Source organism: Fukomys damarensis, unplaced genomic scaffold (assembly GCF_012274545.1).
Source record: "Fukomys damarensis isolate Sample0158 unplaced genomic scaffold, DMR_v1.0_HiC HiC_scaffold_6, whole genome shotgun sequence".
Classification (NCBI taxonomy): Eukaryota; Metazoa; Chordata; class Mammalia; order Rodentia; family Bathyergidae; genus Fukomys; species Fukomys damarensis.
The window spans coordinates 4,198,502-4,219,578 of record NW_022900918.1 but is presented as its reverse complement, the minus strand read 5'-3'; the positions used below and the strand labels follow the sequence as shown (position 1 = coordinate 4,219,578).

General features: G+C 33.9%; 1 protein-coding gene and 1 non-coding gene across 5 annotated transcripts in view; both read left to right on the top strand.

Annotated features, from left to right (window-relative positions):
* Positions 1-21,077, top strand: part of Pcdh9 (protocadherin 9) — an 887,892-nt gene that overhangs the window by 612,410 nt on the left and 254,405 nt on the right. The gene's annotated exons all lie outside the window — the stretch shown is intronic.
* LOC117285165 lies at positions 861-963 on the top strand. Its single transcript, XR_004516132.1, has one exon. It is a non-coding gene; the product is annotated as a U6 spliceosomal RNA (small nuclear RNA).

Sequence of the window (21,077 nt, the reverse complement as noted above, 5' to 3'; positions counted from 1 at the left end):
GAGAGAGAGAGAGAGAGAGAGAGAGAGAGACAGGGGCAGAGACAGAACAGAAACAGGGAATTATTATCAAGGATTGATGGAAGATTTTTGTCTTACAAGGAGTATTGATATGGACTCGAGATCTTGTTTCTACTTTGGAAATAGAAGAGCCCTATCTACTTCTCATTTCCTTCTTGTGTGTTTATGATATTGTATTATCAATGCCATTTGGAGCAGAGAATGTCAGTTTGGCAAATTCCAGGACTTAATAGTACTTTTAACATTAGAAATATTTATGAAGCTTTTGTTTTTGCTTTTGCAGTGCTGGGGGTTAAACTAATAAACTTAAAAAGTATAGGATAAGTCCTCTATCACTGAACTGTACCCTCCTTATATTTTATGTATGTATGTATGGTGTATGCATTCTTTTATTTATTTTTGGAGACAAGCTCTTACTAAATTCTGCAGACTGGCTTTGACTCCAATCCCACCATCTGAACCTCCCAAGTAGCTGTGATCATAGATGTGTGCCTCTGCAGCCAACATGAAATATACTTTTAGGTAATTGCAGTGAGCATGGAAAGTCATACAAGTAACGTCTCTGAATTTGTGTTAACAAAGGTTAAAAAAGCACAAATCTCTCTAGCAGTAGCAATTGACAGTCACCTAATTAATGTTTTATACATCGCATGAAATGACTAGCTCCTGAGATAGGTAAAATATTAGGATAATTATTTAAATGTGCTAAATTGAAACTGATCCAAGTTGTTCTCATCACAGATGCAATCTAGGTAAAGACATAATCTTATTTTCTAATATGGAATACAACATTACAAAATTATGAAGTAAGGTCAAATTATTATTTTTAAAGAAAGGAGAGTGCTCACTTCAGTTAGAACATGTACTACAATGGAATGACAGAGAAGTTAGCATGACCCCTGTGGAAGGATGATACGAAAAGTGTAAAAGGCATTCCATAATTTTGTAGTTCTGTTTCATTAAGAATGTTTGTTAAATAAATAGAGTTTTACTCTTCTTGTCACCCTGAAAAGGAACAATCTTAGTTAATACATGTCTTAATCACTGCAGAATTGTTATGGTTCAACAACCCTGTGTTCAGAGGAGGGACTTCTGAAGGGATCATAGGGGGTTCTAGACTCCTCAGCAAATGAATCCACTGATGATTTCATAGCTGCATGAGCAGCTAGGAGGTGGTACCAGTTGGAGGAAGTGGATCATTGGGGTATGCTTCTGGGGTATGTCTCTCCTGCATCTTCTGCCCTTTCTAGCCTTCCTACCACATTGAGGTGAAAACCTTCTTTTTGCCATGTCCTTGTTTCATGCCATTTTTCCCTTAGAGACAGATGTCCAAGGACAGAAGCCTCTGAAATTATGAGCCAAAATAAATCTCTCCTCCTTTCAAGTTGGAGGTGTCAGGTAATTTGTTCCAGTGACAAAAATGTGGCTAATGTACAGTGACTAATTTACTGTCCACCTGTATCTTATACCATCACTGTGTGAACCTCAAGTCTACAATGTCCACAATGAATGTATGCCCACCACCCCCCGCAAAAGAGAACCGATTATAATGTTGGTCCTTTTAGAAAATCATGGTACATTTCCATCTTCTTATGGTAGGTTAGGTGCATAATGATACATAATTTGACTTCACGTAGTGTAGAATTCACATTGGCTTTCCAGAGGAACATAGCAGTTTGAAACTGACTGAAAGAGGATGTGAAGAGAAATGAATTCCTTGATCCTGTGTTCCACATCCAAATGAAGAGTCAGTCATTCTGCTGACTGGAGGGTGGTGTAAATTTTGCATTTTCATGTAGATCTTAGTGTAGCTTCAAGTGGTAGGCATTCAGACCACAAAGAAAATGAAGAAAAAAACGAGACTGCCATTGAATTGTTGGTGTTCATAGCAACACCTGGCACACTTCACTTCTCAGGCACACGTGGACTATAATTTAATTTCTATGGATGGAATTGAAATCCTTTGAGGAAATCTTGTAGTAATTAAATGATTCTGCTACACCCAGAAAACTTTTTGTTTTTGAATTTGAAGAAATGTACTTCTTTTTACCCATCTTCTGTCTTCATGCTCCCTTCCAATTTCAATGTGTTCTTGTGAGGAGTAGAAATAAGTGCTATAATTAAAAGCATCTCTGATAACACTGTACTTCAGGGAATTCACTTTTGCTGTGCATCTTCTCTGAGACAGAAAACACATAACAGATGGCATGTTTAATGCTAATCTACTTATTATTCACCACCCAGTGTTACAGGAAAACTTCACATAGCAAATAATTATGGACTGGTTTAATGATCACACTATCTTGATACTTATTTTAGCCCACTCATTTAATGCAACTGACTTACCAGCGACAATGGAGTTTTGTTTTTTTTTTTTGGTTTGATTTGCTTCACAAACTTTGTTCTGAAAATCTAAACAATTTTCTAGATATAATCTCTTCGCAATGTTTTGCTCTCTTCAGATAAAAAAAAAAATACACTTTTGTTGCTTATATATGCCACAACTGTGAAGTGTCACTTGTTCTATTGCAAAGTTTAATAACTGACAGCATTTGAACAACAGAAATAGAGTTAAATGTAAGAATTAGAGGTGCATAGATTTAGAAATGTCCATGGAAGTGAGGTTTGAAGGCGCTGCAGCATGCAGGTAAGAGTTATTAACCACCGCTGTCTTCAGAACTACTGTTATGTTCAGTTATAATGAAGAAAATTTCTACCCCTAATCCAGATATGTTGTTTTGTTTTAATTGTTCTCACATACTTGGAATATTAGTTTAAATGCACAGGAGAATAATTGTCAAAATTAACATGAGAATTATGGAGTTTTTCTTAGTTGTATTAATAGCCTGATAATTATGTCTGACATGAGAAGCACTCATTTAACATGGGCATTTTCATGGTCTTACTATATTTGTGGAGTTGTACAATCATTACCATTATCAATTTTAGAACCCTTTTATCACCGAGAAATACATCTATACCCATTAATAAACAATTTTCACCTCTACCACTACTCTGTATGACTTAGTATTATACAATATTTTGTACACAATACAAAGTACAATAACCTTTTCCACACAAGCATTATGGCAATAAATGACATATACTTATTTTACAAGCATTTATTGAATATTTCCCAAGTGCCAGACAAAATGATAAGTAGTAATGATAGACAGCTAAATCGAACACTGGATCCTGTGATTTAGTTAGAAAGTAGTCTCATAAGAAATGCAGCTATTTATGTCAATAATTCTTAGAAAAATGAGAAAAATATTTTAGCTAAGACATTTGAAAGTGATACATAAAAGCACTTTTGATTAAATTTACCAAGGGCAAGAGAAATATAAAGTTTAGATGCCAATCCTGTAAGAAACTATTTATTAACCTTTAATGACAATATTTATGTAAATGCACTGCCACAGTTGATAACAGGCTTGAATCCATAATCTTTAGAGATGTATAAATTTTGACCCTAGAAACTTGAGAGATCAAAGATACATTTTGAAAAGTTCTTTGAACATCCTTAAATATAGTTTTTTCTGACTTAAACTTAATTTTGGCTCTGGAAATGCTACATGGACTTTTGAAATTATCTCTGGTGTCAGCTCATTTATGTTCCAGTGAGAGCTCTTATATTAAGAAGAGGCTCACATATTAAGATTATTTTTTCTACTTAGTACTTGAGAACACAGTTCATCTGATAGTCTGAAAAATGAATGCTGCCTTTGTCACTTTCCTGTCTTCTTACCTTTGCACTTCTTTGTTCTCAAATATTTGAGAGCTTTCAATATACCAAGCACTGTTTGCTTATTCAGTTAGACAGTCAAGCTACTTCAAACCCTTTTTATGAGTTAAGCATAAAGAAATGAGTACAATAGAAGTGACTTTGTGCCCATCTTTACCAAGTTTATTCTTGTGAAAATGATTTTGACTAATCACTTTCTCTCATTCCTTTCCATCACAGTATGACGTCAAATATCCGAGTTCATAGAAGAATTATTTCTACAGATAATCAATTTTCCACCATGAAGTGCATTTCTCATAACAGTCATTTTCCCATTCATGCCTTTGACCTTCAAAAAACTAATATAGCAGTATTTTGTCTGGTGGTGATTTAACATTGCTTGTCCCTATAGTAAAATTTTTTCCTGCTTAAAGTATACCATGTTGGATGCTGATATAGTTTTGTATATTTATAGAAAGTCATTTTATGGAGTAGATTTTATGATCTCCATTACGGAACACTTATTTTGACTTATATATTTATATTTTAGTTGTACTTAATGAGTACTGCTGAATAAAGCTAATAGCACCATCAATTTCAATGGAAAGAGTTTCCTATTTATTATGAATGCCAAAACTACAGACAAAGCAATTAAGGAACCACGTACCTGTAGAATGGAGGGGTTTCCATTAACTATTCTCTTTTTATGGTTATTTTAAAAATGGGAGAAAGTTTATCCTAGTACTCTCAGCCCATACTATTCGAACACTAAATCTCCTTTATCTACTGTGCTTGGAAAACAGAAGTTCTTATTGAATGTCTGAAGGGGAGGGGTCAGTGGTTGAACTATGTTTCCTTGCCTTGCAAAGGTAGAAAAATAGCATTCAAATCTATAAGATTAAAAAAGCAAATAGAAGACTTGGGTAGACATGAGATGTGATAACAGTTCACAAGAACAATGTAATCTCCGTTGTTTTCCTCAATGCTTATTGAATCGATTATATTACTTCATATTTTGAGTCCATATGTTAACAATTGTTTTAGCATTATTTAAGTAACAAATTCAGGAAATAGTAGGTTAAAGGATCATTTAAAGACAAAATTTGCTTTTTTTCTACTCAACTCATGAACTGTTGGAGATATCAGTATAGTTTCTAGCTTTTGATATTGGATTTTTTTTTCTTGTAAAATATGTTACTCAGTACTTGAAGCACTTGATAGCACTGTTTGGAAAGTTGCTAACCTAAGCAAACTTTCCACATTGGCTGGTCAGTAGACATATTGAATTTTTATCCTGGCTCTACAGCAGGCACATTGCAAGTATTTTCTCTCAACTACATCGTGGAGCGAAGAGTTATCACCCTAACCTTAAAGATGGGATAAAAACAGCAAAACACTGCACTTTATAAAACTTAAATTATTTATCCTAAATCAAACAACAAGCATCAGATCCAAAATTAGCTTCAATGTTGAAAAGTCTCACTAATCTGCATTCTCCCTGAATAGCTAAGCTCTACCTTCACATAGGAAAACAATGTAAGCTTTGGTGGTATGACATTCTAAAATTTGTCTAAAAGAACATTTTCTAGTTTACAGATATTTTAGTAATATTTGTTGGTTTATTTGGTTCAATTATCTTTATGGATCATATTAAATATATTAAGAAAATATTTAACATGCCAAACTTTCAGATTATCTTTAAGTCTTGATAGATTGGTAGTACATACTTCACAGAGACAGATATTAATTTTCATCTCAACTTAAGCATTCATTATAATAAAAGCAAAACAACAGAAATTAGTCTGTGATCAGTTTTTCTACCTTTCCCTTGACATCAGCACTTTAAAAAATAATAAATATTGGAAGTTTCTCAGCTGATCTTACAGTTCTATGTCCTATTTTTCAACTTTTCAAGCATCTGTCACTTTCTAGGTTTTAGCCAAGTTTGCTGAGCACCAGAATCTTCCATCAACAAAGTGCTAAAATCTGTAACTCTGAAAACCCTCTTTTAACCAATAATTAATGATCTTCAGCTGAAGTAGAACTGCAAAACTTAAGAAAATATGAAAGCAGTCCCCTATCAATAAAACCAGCAGCTTGTATTTCAATTTTTTGGAGGATTCAAAAGTAATAGAAATATCAATATGAGCTGTACTTCCTATGCAGTTTATTTAGAACTACAAACTAGGGACAATGAAGTTTTTTAAATAGGTGTCAGAATATAACAAGATTCCTTTCAATAGAAGTATTTTGTGCTCTGTCTTAATTTGTCTATTCATGACAAGTAGTATGCATGAAACTACTTTTACTTTTAATTGACTGTTGCTAGACTCTTTTGCTGACAAAAACAGTAACAATAATTCTGATTTCATAAAAATTCTAATTTCTTATATATTATTCTGATCTCATACAGCAAATATTTTATTTTACTTTATTTTATTTTTTGTACCGGGGATTGAACTCGGGTACTTGCGCTTGCAAGGCAGGCCACCGAACCGCTGAGCTAAATCCCAGCAAGGATTTTAGAAATGAAATAAGAACAGGTTACTTTTTAGTGAATTTGTCAATTAGTTAGATATATGGTATTTTATTTAAGCAACTATAATGTCTTCATAATTATATATATGTACACATAAGCATGAATACACATATATACACACATATATAACATGTAAATATAATATGATGTTACTGTTTTTAAAGTAAATTTACATAGGAAAAACGACAAAAAATCACTAGAAAACGTTTTCCCCTAGGTATGTTTAGCTATGTGTGGTACCTATTTTTATTTTGATTACCCATGTAAGTTATTTATCATTCCTATAGTGAAGTACTGCTTCTAGTTTTCACTAGCTTACTTTCTCCTAGGACTTCATTCCACACCAGGATGGAAAATTGAAAGGGAAGGAGACTGTGGCAAAATAATTGATGTCCCTTTAGGTTTTCCCCTAGAGAATGCTCCCATAATAGTTTAAATTCCCCTGATTTAGGTCTCACAGTTTAATTTGTCAATAGTAATTATGATTCCAAAACAAAACAGATTACTTTGCATTTATGGTGTGCATGCTGTCTTGCTGAATTAAAAAAAAAACTGACTAGAAAAACAGAATGTCTCATTAGTAGTTTCTTATTTAATGATCTAGCAAGGTTAGGACTCTAACTGTGATTGTTATCCTTAACAATCTAACACAAGATTCCTCCAGAGGCTCTGTAATATCTATAAAGACTTGGGTCCAAGACCTTAAATATGACTGCTATGATTATAAGCATTATAACACATAGCTTGGTGTGTGTAAAATCTATTTATTAATACATAACAATCACATACAGCTACATACTTCATTTATAATTAAATATTTTAGATTTTATATTAATAGGAACTTCTAAAATAACACTTTCAATGCAATAAAGCATTTATATTTTAATAGTTGATTTGGACTCACAAAGTGCTTTCTAACCTTCGATTAAAAATGAAAGGCTATCTGCTTTAGTTTGTACAGCAAATTTGCCTTCACTGTTTCTCTTTGTTGTGATGCATCAGGGAAGTCATTTTTTTTTCTTTTACGTTTAAGGCTAATGTGAAGTGTTTAGCTTACGTATTTTAATCTGACAACTGTACCCATGTGTTAGTGTTCAAAAACGTATAAGTAATGTAGGCAGCTACAATCTACAACCTTGTAACAAGTATTGAGGATACATCATCTTTTCTTTCATGGAGCTTGTCTAGTGCAGAAGTTAATGTCACATATAATTTGCTAATAAAATTTTCAGTAAATTCAACAAAGAAGGCTACAGATTATATTAAGAGTAAATAACAAAGAAGCAATATAACTGAATGGTACGAGTGATCTTTTGAGGAAATAACATCTTCTCTAAAACCTAAAGAGGGAAAAAGTGCTGGTGGATGAAGAAGATAACTTATGGTAATAATGGGGAATTACAGGCCCTGAAGGGAATTAAAAGTAAGACATTTGAAAAAGTAATGAAGATAATGTATTTGGAACTCACTGAAGAGGACAGTGATAGGGATTTTTTAGGGTTTTATGGACTTATGGCTTTTCGGTACTTTTTTAAAACTAAGAATTACTGACAAGTTTGAGGAAACGTGAATGGGATCGAGTGCAAGGAGGATTCAGGAAAGATGTCATTAAAGACACTGAAATTTCCAACTCTAGTAATTGGACGTACTGGTGTCATTTACTGAAGTAAGAAGCATTAAAGGTAGACAAGACACTTGTAAGAAATACAAGTAGCTCTGTCTGTGTCAGGAATCAGGACAACACTCACATTGAAAATGTAAACATAAGAAAAAATATCTCTGTTATTGTTAAGCTGCTCTTTATTTCCCTCTTCTAAGGAGTTAAGCCACAAAATAATCATTTAAGGATTTAGTAAGGCCAGCTTTTACAAAACACTCAAGGGCAGAAGCTACACTAAAATTTGTTGACAAGAGAGAATGACAGAAATGAAACTGTAAGGCACATGTCTTTATCAAAGACCTGTGTGGAAAGGAAGAACTATAAAGTATAAGCTTCATGCTATTGCTTCAAGAAATTAATTCTGAAGATAAACATGATTTAATATGTTTAAAAGATCCATAAGACAGTGAAATTTTCAAGAAAGAAAAAGATTAATTTAGCAGGAGTGTATTTACAAATGCTGGAGGGTTTGGGGGTAGAGAAGCCACAAGAAGATTAATTAACAAACACTTCATTTTAAAAGAAGCATGTGAAAATAAGATGTGTCGGTAGCTTGTATGTCATCAATTTAAGATTATTCTCTGAAGACTTCAACTTTCTCTGTATATTAATAGGCTACATCTTTTGAACAAGGCTGTAAGGCTGGCACAGGAAAGAAAGCAAAGAGAAAAATGAGATTCTAGAAAAAGGGAAGCAAAACAAAGATTTGAGGAAACTGAAACTTTTTGTAAATACTGGCTGTGGAGAGGGTACCAAAAATTGACCAAAAAAAAAAAAAAATAATTTTTGGCCCACAGTGGTGAAATTCCACTTGATCCTGTTGATTGTAAATATACAGCTAGGCTGTACTAGTCACTGTGATTTATTTCCCTCTACAGTAGTTAGCAGTGTAGAAGTAGACATAAAGGATTAATTTATTAAAAGGTAGCATTTTCCTGGGGAATTTTGCCTAGAATGACAAGGTCAATTGAGCTATTGACTGGAGGGAATTTACAGGTGGGCTGCAGAATTTTAAAACTTAAAATTAGGGGAGAGAAAATAGCTAGAGATGCCTGACATGGAGGAAAAAAATAGAGAGGAAAGTTATTGAAAAGTAATAAGATAAAAGAACACTGTAGTAGAAAGGCAAAAGATGCCTACGTCCACGTGGAAGTAATGTGGACTGACAAGTTGTATTTTGTGTAGTTGATTTTGCATATATTCACACAGAAATCAGTAGTACTTAACAAAATACTATTAATTATGTGATTTCAAGTTAACAGTTATAAAGATGTGAGTCTTTAATTCATTTTATTGTTTATGAACCATTTCACATAGACAGTTTCAACCTAGTATCTAACTGGCACCTAATACTGTGCTAGAATTTGGTGAAAAAATACAAATAAGCTATGAGCATCTTCCTCAAGAAACTCACATAAGAGAAAGAAGAATTTTTTTAGTTTAATTAGGTTCTAATAACAGGGTAACTCAGAGGAATTATGAGATTACCCTATGAGTTTGCCCAGGTATATACAACATAGCCAAAGTCAGAAACTCAAGTAGAAATCAAGTCTTTTTACTAAACCTTTTTTTGTTCTTTTCTCAATTTAAAACAATGTCTGTCAATGCTTTAAAATTAACTTTTCTACCAATTTTTTGTAGAGTCATGCCACAAAGTAATAGATTTTTAAATTAAATCAAATATACATATTGATTCAGGCATGCACAATGGCATATTTTTAATCCCAATCGCAGCTAGGACAATCAGGAACACAACGCTGGACTGGACACTAAAACAGAAATGTTACTGTTATACCTGCACCTTTGACTATTTCATGACCTCAGAAGAATTATTTACCAATTCATTGTCGAACTTTTCTTTTGTAATTGAATATACAATAGACTTATTAGCCTATGTCAAAAAAAGATTTCCTGTAATACACCTAATAAGAATAATTATATTAAAACAGCAATCCTTTAGCAGTGGAACTGTCAAGTGATAATGAGGATGGTGGCCTGGAGTAAAGCTGATATGTAGGGCAGAAAAAGACAATTATTTCTCATGGCAACAAGGTAAAAAAAAAAAAGCAAAAAATTAATAAAGAGCATCACTGTCTTTGAGATGTTGTTTTTAGTTTAAATAAAACATGCTCAGTATTTGATAATATCCTTATATTTTGTCATTCTGTGTATGGCCATTACAATTTTCTATATGAAGTTAGGTGAGCAAATCCTCCTAATAGATCTACCAATACCAAGGAAAGGGTCATGCTTTTAAATTACATGAATTTGTTACTCATGTAGAGGTTTCCAAATGTCTTATAATATTGTTTCAGATAAGTCACAACAGTTTACAATAGATGCTCGGGAGGACCAGAATTAGATCAGAATTTCAGATAAATGTGTGAATGTCGTATTTGTGTGCCATATTTTGCCCTATCACAGTGAATATCCTTTTATATAAAACATATACAATTATGTTAAGCTTAATTTAATACGTTTTCATGGAACAAAAGTTGTTGCTTGGACAAATGGTAACATTTTGTATCTGCTATGCCTGAGAATATCATGAATGTTTAGGAGGTTAATTCTACTATTAAACAGTTATACTTTCAATTCTTGAGTAATTCATCAATATTGATATTATATATTCTGTTCAATTTTGCCTTTGTTTTCTAACTTGGGGATAAGTATTCAATCATATAAGCACTGAAATTACATTATAGCAAAATACACCCTCTGGATTTATTAACCTTACTTGAATTTAAAAAAAAAACATTTATTTTAATGTATTCTCTAATTGACAAATGAAATAAATATTCTTAATTCAATTTTTCTTGTAAAGATAATTATCAATTTTAAATTTTGTGTTTACTATTAAAATTCTCTATTCAGACCATTTTCTAAATCTAACACTTTTTTGTTATTTTTTTCTGAAATCTCATTTGTCCATAGGTTGTGCTCATTATAAATCTCCAAAAAAATCTCCTGTCTAATGTTTAAGTGAAATGTCAAACATGATAACTCATATTTCGTATACCATTTTAAGAAAGAATTCATATAATGTTTACTTGGGCTATTTTACCCAGTGGTAACATTTTGTGCATTATCACCAGCAAAGTATTGGCATATCTCACCAGTTTTTCTGATGCTTGCCTGTACGTGTGTGTCTTATGTCTTTGTGTTACTACTCATTTAAAGTATTAGCATATCTCACCAATTTTACTAGTGCTTGCCTGTATGTGTGTATATATGTCTTTGTGTTGTCACTCATTTAATTCCACGTCATTTTATCGCTTATATAGGTTCATAATGCACCACAATATTCAAATTCCTAAAGTTTCTGTATCATAATAAACTTGAAAGAGCTTTCATTTCTACATCATCTATAACCCTAATAATTACTAATCTGTTTTCATTTCTCAAATTTTGTCATTTCAGATGTTATACGAGTAGAATCATACAGTAATCTTTTGTATTGACTTTCTTCCTTCATTATAATTCTCTGGAGATTTGTCCATGTGATTACATGTATGAATGGTTAATTTCTTTTTATGGCTGAGTGATATTCTTGGTAATATCTGTTCACTGAATTGTTAATTCATAGGACATATGGAATCTTTCCATAAAATACCTCTTAAGATGAAAGCTACTATCAAATATTTGTGTTCAAGTTTTTTTTGTTAATGTAAATATCAGTCTCTATGGAATAAATGACTAAGAGTGAAATTGGATATATTGATAGCAGGTTTATTTATTTTTTCATTGTTTATTAGTACAATTTAGGTATGCATAGCTATAACATTCATCACTGGGAATTTGTACCTGAACATAATATATCTTTGTTCCTCTTTTCCTCCCTTCCTCTTTCCTCTGTTCCACCCCCACACCTCTCCCTATTTACAAAAAACTTTTTCTGCTTTTTCCTTCTTTTCCTCATACCCCACCACCCCACCCTGCCTTATTTCCTCTTTCCCTTTGGACCTTTTCTTCTTATTTCACATTACCTATTATACAGTTTGGTCCTCATTTACAGATATCATTTTGATAGACTGAAATAAGTGTTCAGAGAGATGACACCATTTTATATTTTCACTGTAAATGAACAATAATCTGGTGTCCTTACCTCTTTACCAGCATTTGATGTTGACTTCAATCAACATGCCACCTTCCACCCATCATTCCAGCTTGCGTTTACTAGACTTACAGATCTTATTAATGTTCTTCATAAATAGAGTGGCTTCCCTATTACATTGTCACATGATGGAAAGAGAACAAGGTCTGGTGCTTCTTTTCTTTCTTTTATTTTTTTAAGGGAAACCAGCATTATTTCATTAAGTGTCCACCAATATGATCTTATCACCTCCTGATAGGCTATACCTCAGATATAGTCATGCCTGGAGTTGGTTCTTCAAAATATGAATTTGAAAGAATGCCCATACTCGCTTGGAAACAAGCACAATAACACAGTCAATTTGCTTATGAAGCAACCTTTAAGGCTTAAGGTACAAACCAGTAGAAGTGGAAGGAATGTAAGATGGCAAATTATTTTTTAAACTAAAAATGCAGTTCCACATTATGCTAGTGTGGTTTTGAATGTTTGTAGTTTATGTAAGTGAGAAAGAAAAGTTTCAACAGCAACCCTGTGAGCACAACTTATCTTGTTTTCAAACATGATTATTTACTTCTTGCATAATTTGAAAGGAAAAGTAAAATCTGTAATGGCAGGTAAGTTCAGTTTGCAGTTTAAAATGGTACTTTCTGCAGTTATAAAGAAAACTTTGTGTTGAATTGTTAACACTGGCGGTAAATTGTGTTTCATTAAATATTGCTCTGCACACATATTCCTGGCTCATTATGCAAAAGAAAGAAGTGTAAAGGCTTAAGAGGTCTCTGCACTTCTCTGTTAGGATCATGCATTTGCATTGGAATATCATTTGTTGAGGTCAGGACTATTGATTTATTAGCAGAAGGATGGATTTTTTCAGTGTTATAAAATGAAACCATTGAAATAATAATTGAAGGTCACTCAGAGATTGACATTCTGGTGTAATGGGTGGAGAAGGGAGAAAGAAGGCAAGTGTCAAGGGAAAAGGAAGCTGATTGAAAAGCACTGTTAAACAAACCTTGTAGAATACCATACCCACCCCAGGCCGTTTTTATTCAGATCTAGTTTGTATGCATACTCCTCCTTTATGACTAGAAAGTGAACTCTTTTAGAAAAGAGAGATGTGGATTGCATCATGCCTTGTATAACACCCCAGCACAGAGCTCTTCAAACCTCTCTCTCTTCTCTCTCTCTCTCTCTCTCTCTTTCTAACACATTTTCTAAACAGCATTGAGATAATCTGAAAAGCACTGAATTGAATAACAGTTTTCCTCTAGGACTACTAAAATTCCAGGAAAAAATGAAAGATTTTAAAAAACTATACATAGAATTAAATTTTCCCTCGCTCCTTTTATTTATGAAATATTTTATTGTGCCTATATTTTCTAATAAATCCCAGGGGAATTCCTGTGACCTTGCATAGGTTATTAATTGCATTTTACTTGTATGACTGTGAGGTTTCTCAATAGTCTCCACTGAGGTTTGAAATACTGTGTTTTCCTCTTGATGTGTAACTAAATGAATGCATCAGAATCTTGACACAGATTTTTATATGATGCCATCTAAAAACAATTACTGTAAGATGCTAAAATTATGACCTAACTGACCATTTAGATTAACCTTTAATTTGTTTTGTTAGTTTTAGGACAATTGCACTTCAGAACAACTAATAGCATGTCAAGTTACTTTGATCTATTAAATATTAAATACTTGGCAAACGAAATTATTACTAGTAAAATAAATGCATGTAACATGTATAGGAATTTTGATATAGTTATTTTGTATTCTTGATTTGATCTGTGATGGGAGGAAGCTGCAATCTTCTCATTTTTCACTGCTGTTTCTTTGCTAGGTAAGGCACTTCTATGTAGTGAACAAAAAGAAATGTGAAAGCATCCTGCTTTTTGATAGGAAGGTAAATTTGTATTAACAATTTTAATTTTCCTGTGGAAAATGGAAATTCTTCCAACATTTATGGAACCCTTCTGTTCTTAAGGTTGACCTGTTGCCAGAAGCTTCTGCTTACACGAAATGAAGTATCATGCGTTCTTTGTTTTCCAAAGACAAACACTGTGCTACAAACCAGTTTTTGGGTAATAGATTTTTAAAAATGTACTCTAGAAACCTGAAGACTAGATTCAAAAGTCAAATAAATTCATATTGAATGTTAACATTTCATGTGTTGTAGTCCTCTTTCAAGGACTAGGCACCTTGAACACTTCTCAGGTCTGATCCCTCCCTGTAGTGTAGGATCCCCACACTCCCTAAAATCTTCTCTTCTCTGACACTTTCACTTCTTCTTCCTTTCTGTAGCAAATCAAACACACAGAACAGTTTCTTCTCCTGGGATGAGAAAGGTAGTAAAATGTCTAGTTTTACTTAGGTTGTTGACATCATTTTCTAAAATCTTAGCTTCTCCTACAATGAGCTTTTCATCTGGATGAGAAATTATGATGCCTAATATTAAGACAAGGAATAAATTGACATTTTAATTTTATATTCTGATAGACCAGCATTCCAGAGGGAATGCTTGTAAACACAGATAAATTTACCTGGATATCTGCATATTTGCTCAAAGATCCTCAATATGAATTTAGGCTTTATTAAGACAGGGGATATTTTATAAAATTATATTTTCACACCAAAAAGAGCCCTTGTTTAAGTAAAAAAAATATTGAATGTTGGAATTGCCTGAAGATGAGATCACTAACTACACAAGAGATGCATAGTGAGTATGCAATCTCTGATGGAGATAAATTGGAAGCTTTCTCTGTACTGGCACGAACAGCTGCTCCGTCAGTCCTTCATTTCCTCAGGTTCCTGTCAACCCAGATGAGAAAGTTCATTCCAGGAATGTGTTTCACTGCATTTTCTAGGCTTTTCATACAGCTTGTCTTTATCCTACCCTGCAAATCTTGAGGGCAAATCCATTCCTGAAAAGGAAGGAAGACTGTCACAAAGCCAAGTGATTATTCTTCCTCACTTAAGTCATCATCACTGTTTATTTATTAGCATGTTGTTATGTTCACAAGCATGAAAACGATAGGGAAGCATTGGAAACAATGTTAGGTTACAATATCAAGACAAATTTAGAAATAGACAAGATTTAGAAAGAATTTTAGCACCAATCAAACATGAATGAGTATAAGATATTCAGAATGTGCTTTTATTGATCTGTAACAGTTAAAATAATATCTACACATTTTATGACATTGTATCATATTTTTATAGCTTCCTAAGGGAAGAGTATTCTCCACATGATGTCTCTTAGAAATAAAACAGGTTACATCTATGTGTATGACTATAACCCTTTTGTTCATTTATGAACCTAAAAAAAAAATCCTTGGGGTATCAGAAATTTGAAAAAAAAGACCTACAGTATGTTCATGATGTGTCTTTATGAGTTTAATTTTGTATTTGCATTTCTGAAATAGATGAAAGAAAAATTACTTGTGGAAGATAACTCCCTATTGACTCTTCATCAGAAAAACAAATGTGTTGGAATTTCAGCAGCCAGACAGAATATTTTATGACAAATATACTAATGTTAGAGAGGAAACGAAATAACTGAAAGAAAAAAAGTACATGCAACTCTTTTTAAAGGGCCTTGTGTCTTCAGAAAATTTCTGATTTTAGTCAATTACTTCACATTTCTCTATCAGTCTTTTAAAAGCTATGATTAAAATATTTGTAGCACTGTTGGTAGAAGCATCAAAATTACCCATAAAATATTGAAACAAGAGTTCAATGCCAGTTTCTTTTAGATGTGCCACCTCTTAAGATTATACCCCATCTGGTTTATTATGAGCAGCAAAACACTTTTTTTTTTCATCCCATAAGTGTTTCTTAACAGTGGACTAACTGCACCGAGTACCTTTTGTTCCCTAGGAATCAGTGGAGAGGGGTAGACTATGGCTGTTGTCAAGGCCCTGGTAAGGAAGAACAGACTTGTCAGCAACAACAACAAATTGTATACAAAGTGTTTCCATTGTGAAAGTGCCCTGAGGAAGACAAATCGGGGAACTGTGATTATAAAAGAGACCAGTTGGTTAGTTAAGTTGCTAATTTTGAATGGCTGGATGATCATTCCCTAAAAGTAACATGTAAATAAAAAAGGTTCATGTAAGCCAAAACTTAAAGTCAAAAGAGGTTAAGGATGAGGATGGAAGAATTGTTTTGGCAAAGAGCTGCTGCTGCATCCAACTCTGTAAAGCATCTTGAGTACTGAATCCAGAAGAAAATTCAGGAAGGAGAAAAAGGACTGTGAACAGATCTTGCAGCATCTTGTCCCCAAAATGAGTTTGTTTCATATTTACATATGTATTTACTTAATTTAATGTTTTTGGCACTGAGGATTGAAACTGTGGCCTTTGCACTGAGCTACATCCCTAGTCTTCATTTTGTATTTTAAAGCAGGATCTTTCTAAATCCCATGCTGTGCTCAAACATATGATCCTCCACCTCAATCTCCCACAGTGCTGGGATTACAGGCATGCATCACCAGGCCTGGTTTCAGGTTTTATTTTAAGCACAAGAAGTCATTGTGAGATTTAACACAGGGGAAAGATGAACCCTGATGTATAATTTTGATGGATCGCTCTAGCTAGTGTAAAGAATTGATTTTTAGGAAGGCCATTTAGAAGCAGGGAGAATAGGCCATAGTTCAGAGCAGCAGCCCAGGCAGCAGATGGTCCTTCTGACTTAAGTAGGAGAGAAGAACTGGAGACTAAGCAGACACGCAGGATTTGTTGTGGAGGAAACGCTAACATAACTTGCTGATAGATTGAATTTGTCTGTGAACAGGATAAAGGAAGAGTACTCACGGCAATTCTTAGCCTTTTGACCTTAAAATTTGGTAGACCATGATGCTGTTAGGAAGATTGGGAAGTGGAAATGGGCAGGAACAATTTTATGCAGGGAATGGTGAAGAAAATCAACCAGAAAACTGCTTTGCATATAAAAAGGTAGATGGTCATATCAGACATCCACCAAAGTCAGTATGAATTTTCCAGTCTCTGCTGTGTAATTCAGCAGGGGACACATAAAGCTGAATTTTGTTTAGATACTACAATACTATCCTAACAATCTCTTTCTATATTAGTATATACTCTTACTTTTTGCATACTTGAATGTGTACATTACATATATAATATATATGTATGCATATTTTTCTCCTGTATATTTACAAGCATTAGAGTATGTAGCTTTAGATACTTCCCAAATATACATACAGATCCACCCCAAATATTTTTTGGGGAATTGGGGATAGAACTCGGGTCCTTGCACATGCGAGGCAGGCAGCAGAACCACTGAGCTAAATCTCCGGCCCCCAGAATTTAATATAAATAAGTAATAAACTTGTTTTGTTTCATTCTCACCAAGAGACTGGTTGTATGAAACCTTATGACTAAGTTTCTTCTCTATTCATCAATGTACTCAAGGGAGACAGCTTTGATACATCTGTTTTACTAAAATTGATTTGTTTCTAAAACTGGAAGTTGTTTAAAGGTTTGATGGTATGTAAAGCCAAGAAAACTACATCCTGGCCTTAAAAAAATAAATACATCTTTGACTTCTGGACTGATGCTGGGTGACTTCTCAACAGGTACAGTGCACAGGTGACTGGGTAAGGATAGACTCACCATTGTTTGGACAAAGTAGAAGCTAACTAAGAAGACCTTAACTACTTTTAAAATGTATTTTAAGCTATGGTCTAGGAGCAAAGATGTCTTGAGTTAAATTTTCTTTTTCAACTAATCAATCCAAGGTTATAGTGAAGTTAATATTTTAGCTCTTAATTTATTTGAACTTACAGTTACCTATAATCACAACCTGAGCTGCATGTTTCTTCATCCACTGTGATGGCCCGCCAGCCTTTTTGACAAGCTTAGAAGGCACACAAGAGCTACCTGGTTGAAGAGCCCACCACATGATTTAAAGCTGCAGGAGAGAAAGTACACACTCCAGACCCAATCATATGGTGCTGACACACAGCAGAAGAGGTGCCACAGTCCAGCTCCCTGCAAATGCATGACATTTGCCAGTGGATTCTTTCCGTGGCCACATGCAGGGTAGAGCTGCATCCAGACCACTCAGTGCTCTTATGGAAGCACCTATTACCCCTGGGTTTGAAATATAGAAAGCGCAAGACTCTTTCTGAAGGTCATTTGCACAGGAACTTGAGTGGGGGAAAGAGGTATTCGGATTCTGAAACTGGGATACATACAGAGTGATAGACCCATGTATGCGGTGTCAGGGCTTCTTACCTGTGGGTAGGGAAGTGCTCCCGGTGGAAGGCTGATTGTTATGTGCTCTAGTGGAGACCAGACAAACTACCCCATGCATAAGACAGTCTTTCACAGCAAAGAAGCTCTCATTTTGAGACAGAGTAAACTCAATATTGTTAATTTTTAAAATCTCTGTTGCTCTCCTATTTGTGAAAATCTGATGGTAATTTGTAGCATTGGTTAAGTAACTGAAAATGTAGTATGGTGAAATGGTAAGCAAATGATCTTTGTTTCATAACAGCCAAGTGATTATCTACTTTTTCAGTTATCAAATAGTTACTTAATTTTATGGAATCCCATTTCAATGTCTTCCTCAAGAAGTTTGTAGGTTGAAATGACACAATATATAATAAAAGTTTAGTTACGAAGCAAGCACACACTGTTCTCCAATATATCAAAAGCAAATTTTCATATTATGCGTCTACAGGAAAAGAGGAGCTTAGGACATATAAATTCTTAGCAGTTTATTTGTTTCTACTTTTTTAAATCCTGAAACCATCCAGGTTTCTGAAAAGTTAACATATTATAGGTTTCACAAGGTATTAATCAATACAAGAGCTAAACATCTGATTCTTTGTTCTTCTAACAGTTCTGTTCTGATTATGCGCATAAATAAATATTGCTAATGGAAACAACAGGTTTCAAATTCATTGCCCAAGACAAACATAGTTGCAAGTTTTCACTCAGCCCTAGATAATTCTTACTAACCACAACAATCAGACTTTCAACACTTTGTGCTTGTCAGCTCCGTCTTTGAAGCACAAATGAAGATCTCCAAACTACTAACAAGCAATTATGTCTCACTTTATTGCACAGTCTTCCATTTGGTTTATAGAATTTTAGCTTCTTTAATTACAAGTAAAAACAATCTTAGGAGCAATTTATAAAAGAACCCATTTGAACCTTTGCCCTGAGGAGCTCTGAGAGCCAAAATTTGCTTCTGACTGCCTGCATCCAGAGTGGTCTAAAGGGAATCCAGCATTTTCCAGACTAAGCCCATATTCTGCATCACTGAGTTCCTTCGCTGTTAGCGCCTGCCCTCTCTGCTGGAGGTGCTGACTTCGCAATGGCTGGGGGGAACTCACTGTGGACTAGGGCACTTTCTGTACGCTTCAAGGAGGGAAGAAAGGTTTTTCTGTCTTTTTTTTTTCCTCCTTCTCCTTTTATTTTATTTATTTATTTATTTTTTAAAGATCCTGTGTGTGTCAAAGAGAGCGTTGGGAGTATTTCCCTCTTCAACAACTCTTTAACTCTCCCCCTGTGAAATATCTTTCTGTGCACTTCTCAGAGAATGGAATCTCACCAGAGGTCCTCTGAAATGACTTCAGAAAAGCTAGATAGAAGTCAAGTGCAGAATCACCTTCCTCTGCCCCTTACAGGCAGCTGCAAAACAGAACACTGGTTATGCTAAAATTTTTATGTCATTAAAACGTTTTCAAAGTATATAATCCTGTAATAGTGTCTAAAGGGATTTCCAAAAGGCCAGTCTCTTTAATTACATGATTTTTAAATGCAATAATGGCATAGTTTAATAATAAAAGTCTAATAAACAGTGGCATAGCTGGCTGATCATCCTTCACTCTATCTGTGACTTGATCATATTTCTGATGCTGATCTTTATTTACACCCAGTTTTACCAAATGTGCACCGATATGTACTCTTCATGTCCCATTTTCTTTATTAGCATCAATAGCTTTCAATGGCTTCTCCTTTAGATGGTGGTCGCATCCTTCACTTTAACAGGACTCTAAACTGGTACACATTTATGCTATTGTAATACGCTAATTTCTATCTTTCTTTTTAAAAATTTTCCCTCAATTTTAAAACATAGGTGGTAAATTTGTACAGAAATTCTTTCCTAAAGAGTGCAGAAGGCAGTACTTGTTACAACCCGGGTTGTTGCCGTAAAAGAAAGGGGACATAAATCACAAAGTGACCATGACATGATTATTTCACTGTTTAAAAGCACATGAGAAGCATGCTTTTCTGAAGTTATTTTAATTTCCTGTTAAAAGAACATTTTTCATAAAAAATATTCTAAAATGGGATTTGTAAAAGAGACTACACTTACTATTCCATTTTAAAGGTCTCAATGAATTTGTTGTAAAGTGGTAATTTTGATATTTAAAAATTTCATGTGTCTGGATTAACTAAGAAAAAAATCTTTTTTAAATTTTTAATTAAACCTTTCTGGTATATAATTATCAACTATATTATAATGTGACCAGGTCAGTTAAGTGTCTTGCATGGTTTATGCATGGCCAAAGTTTCCATTTTCTTTATCTGCTGGTGGGTTTTTTCCCCCCTTAGCTTTTTCTCTAATCCATTTGACTGGGAACAAGTGGACTACTTCTTCAGCAGTATTCGGGTGTCTCTCATCCATAATCTTATTGATGGGCTCTTGTAATTTGTAAAGCAAAATTAAAATCGACCTGTAATCTGTTAAAACAGTGCTAAGCGCTAACATCAACCATTAGCTCTGATAACTCCTTTATCTTTGTGAAGAAGGAAAAGCTCTCAAGCATTGATTTTAAATAACAAAACATAGCTCCTATCCTGATTTTACCTGTCTTCATGCTTAGGTTCACCGGCTTTGTTCCACCTACTTCATGGTTGTCCTTTTGTTATGAAATAATTATGCTCTTTTTTCTCAGGGAAGCATCCTGAAATTTTTTTTCTTTGTTCAAAATATCTATAGTTTGAGTATTTGCTTATATTAAAAAATATATATAATATGAATAAAATATATTCTTATATGAGCA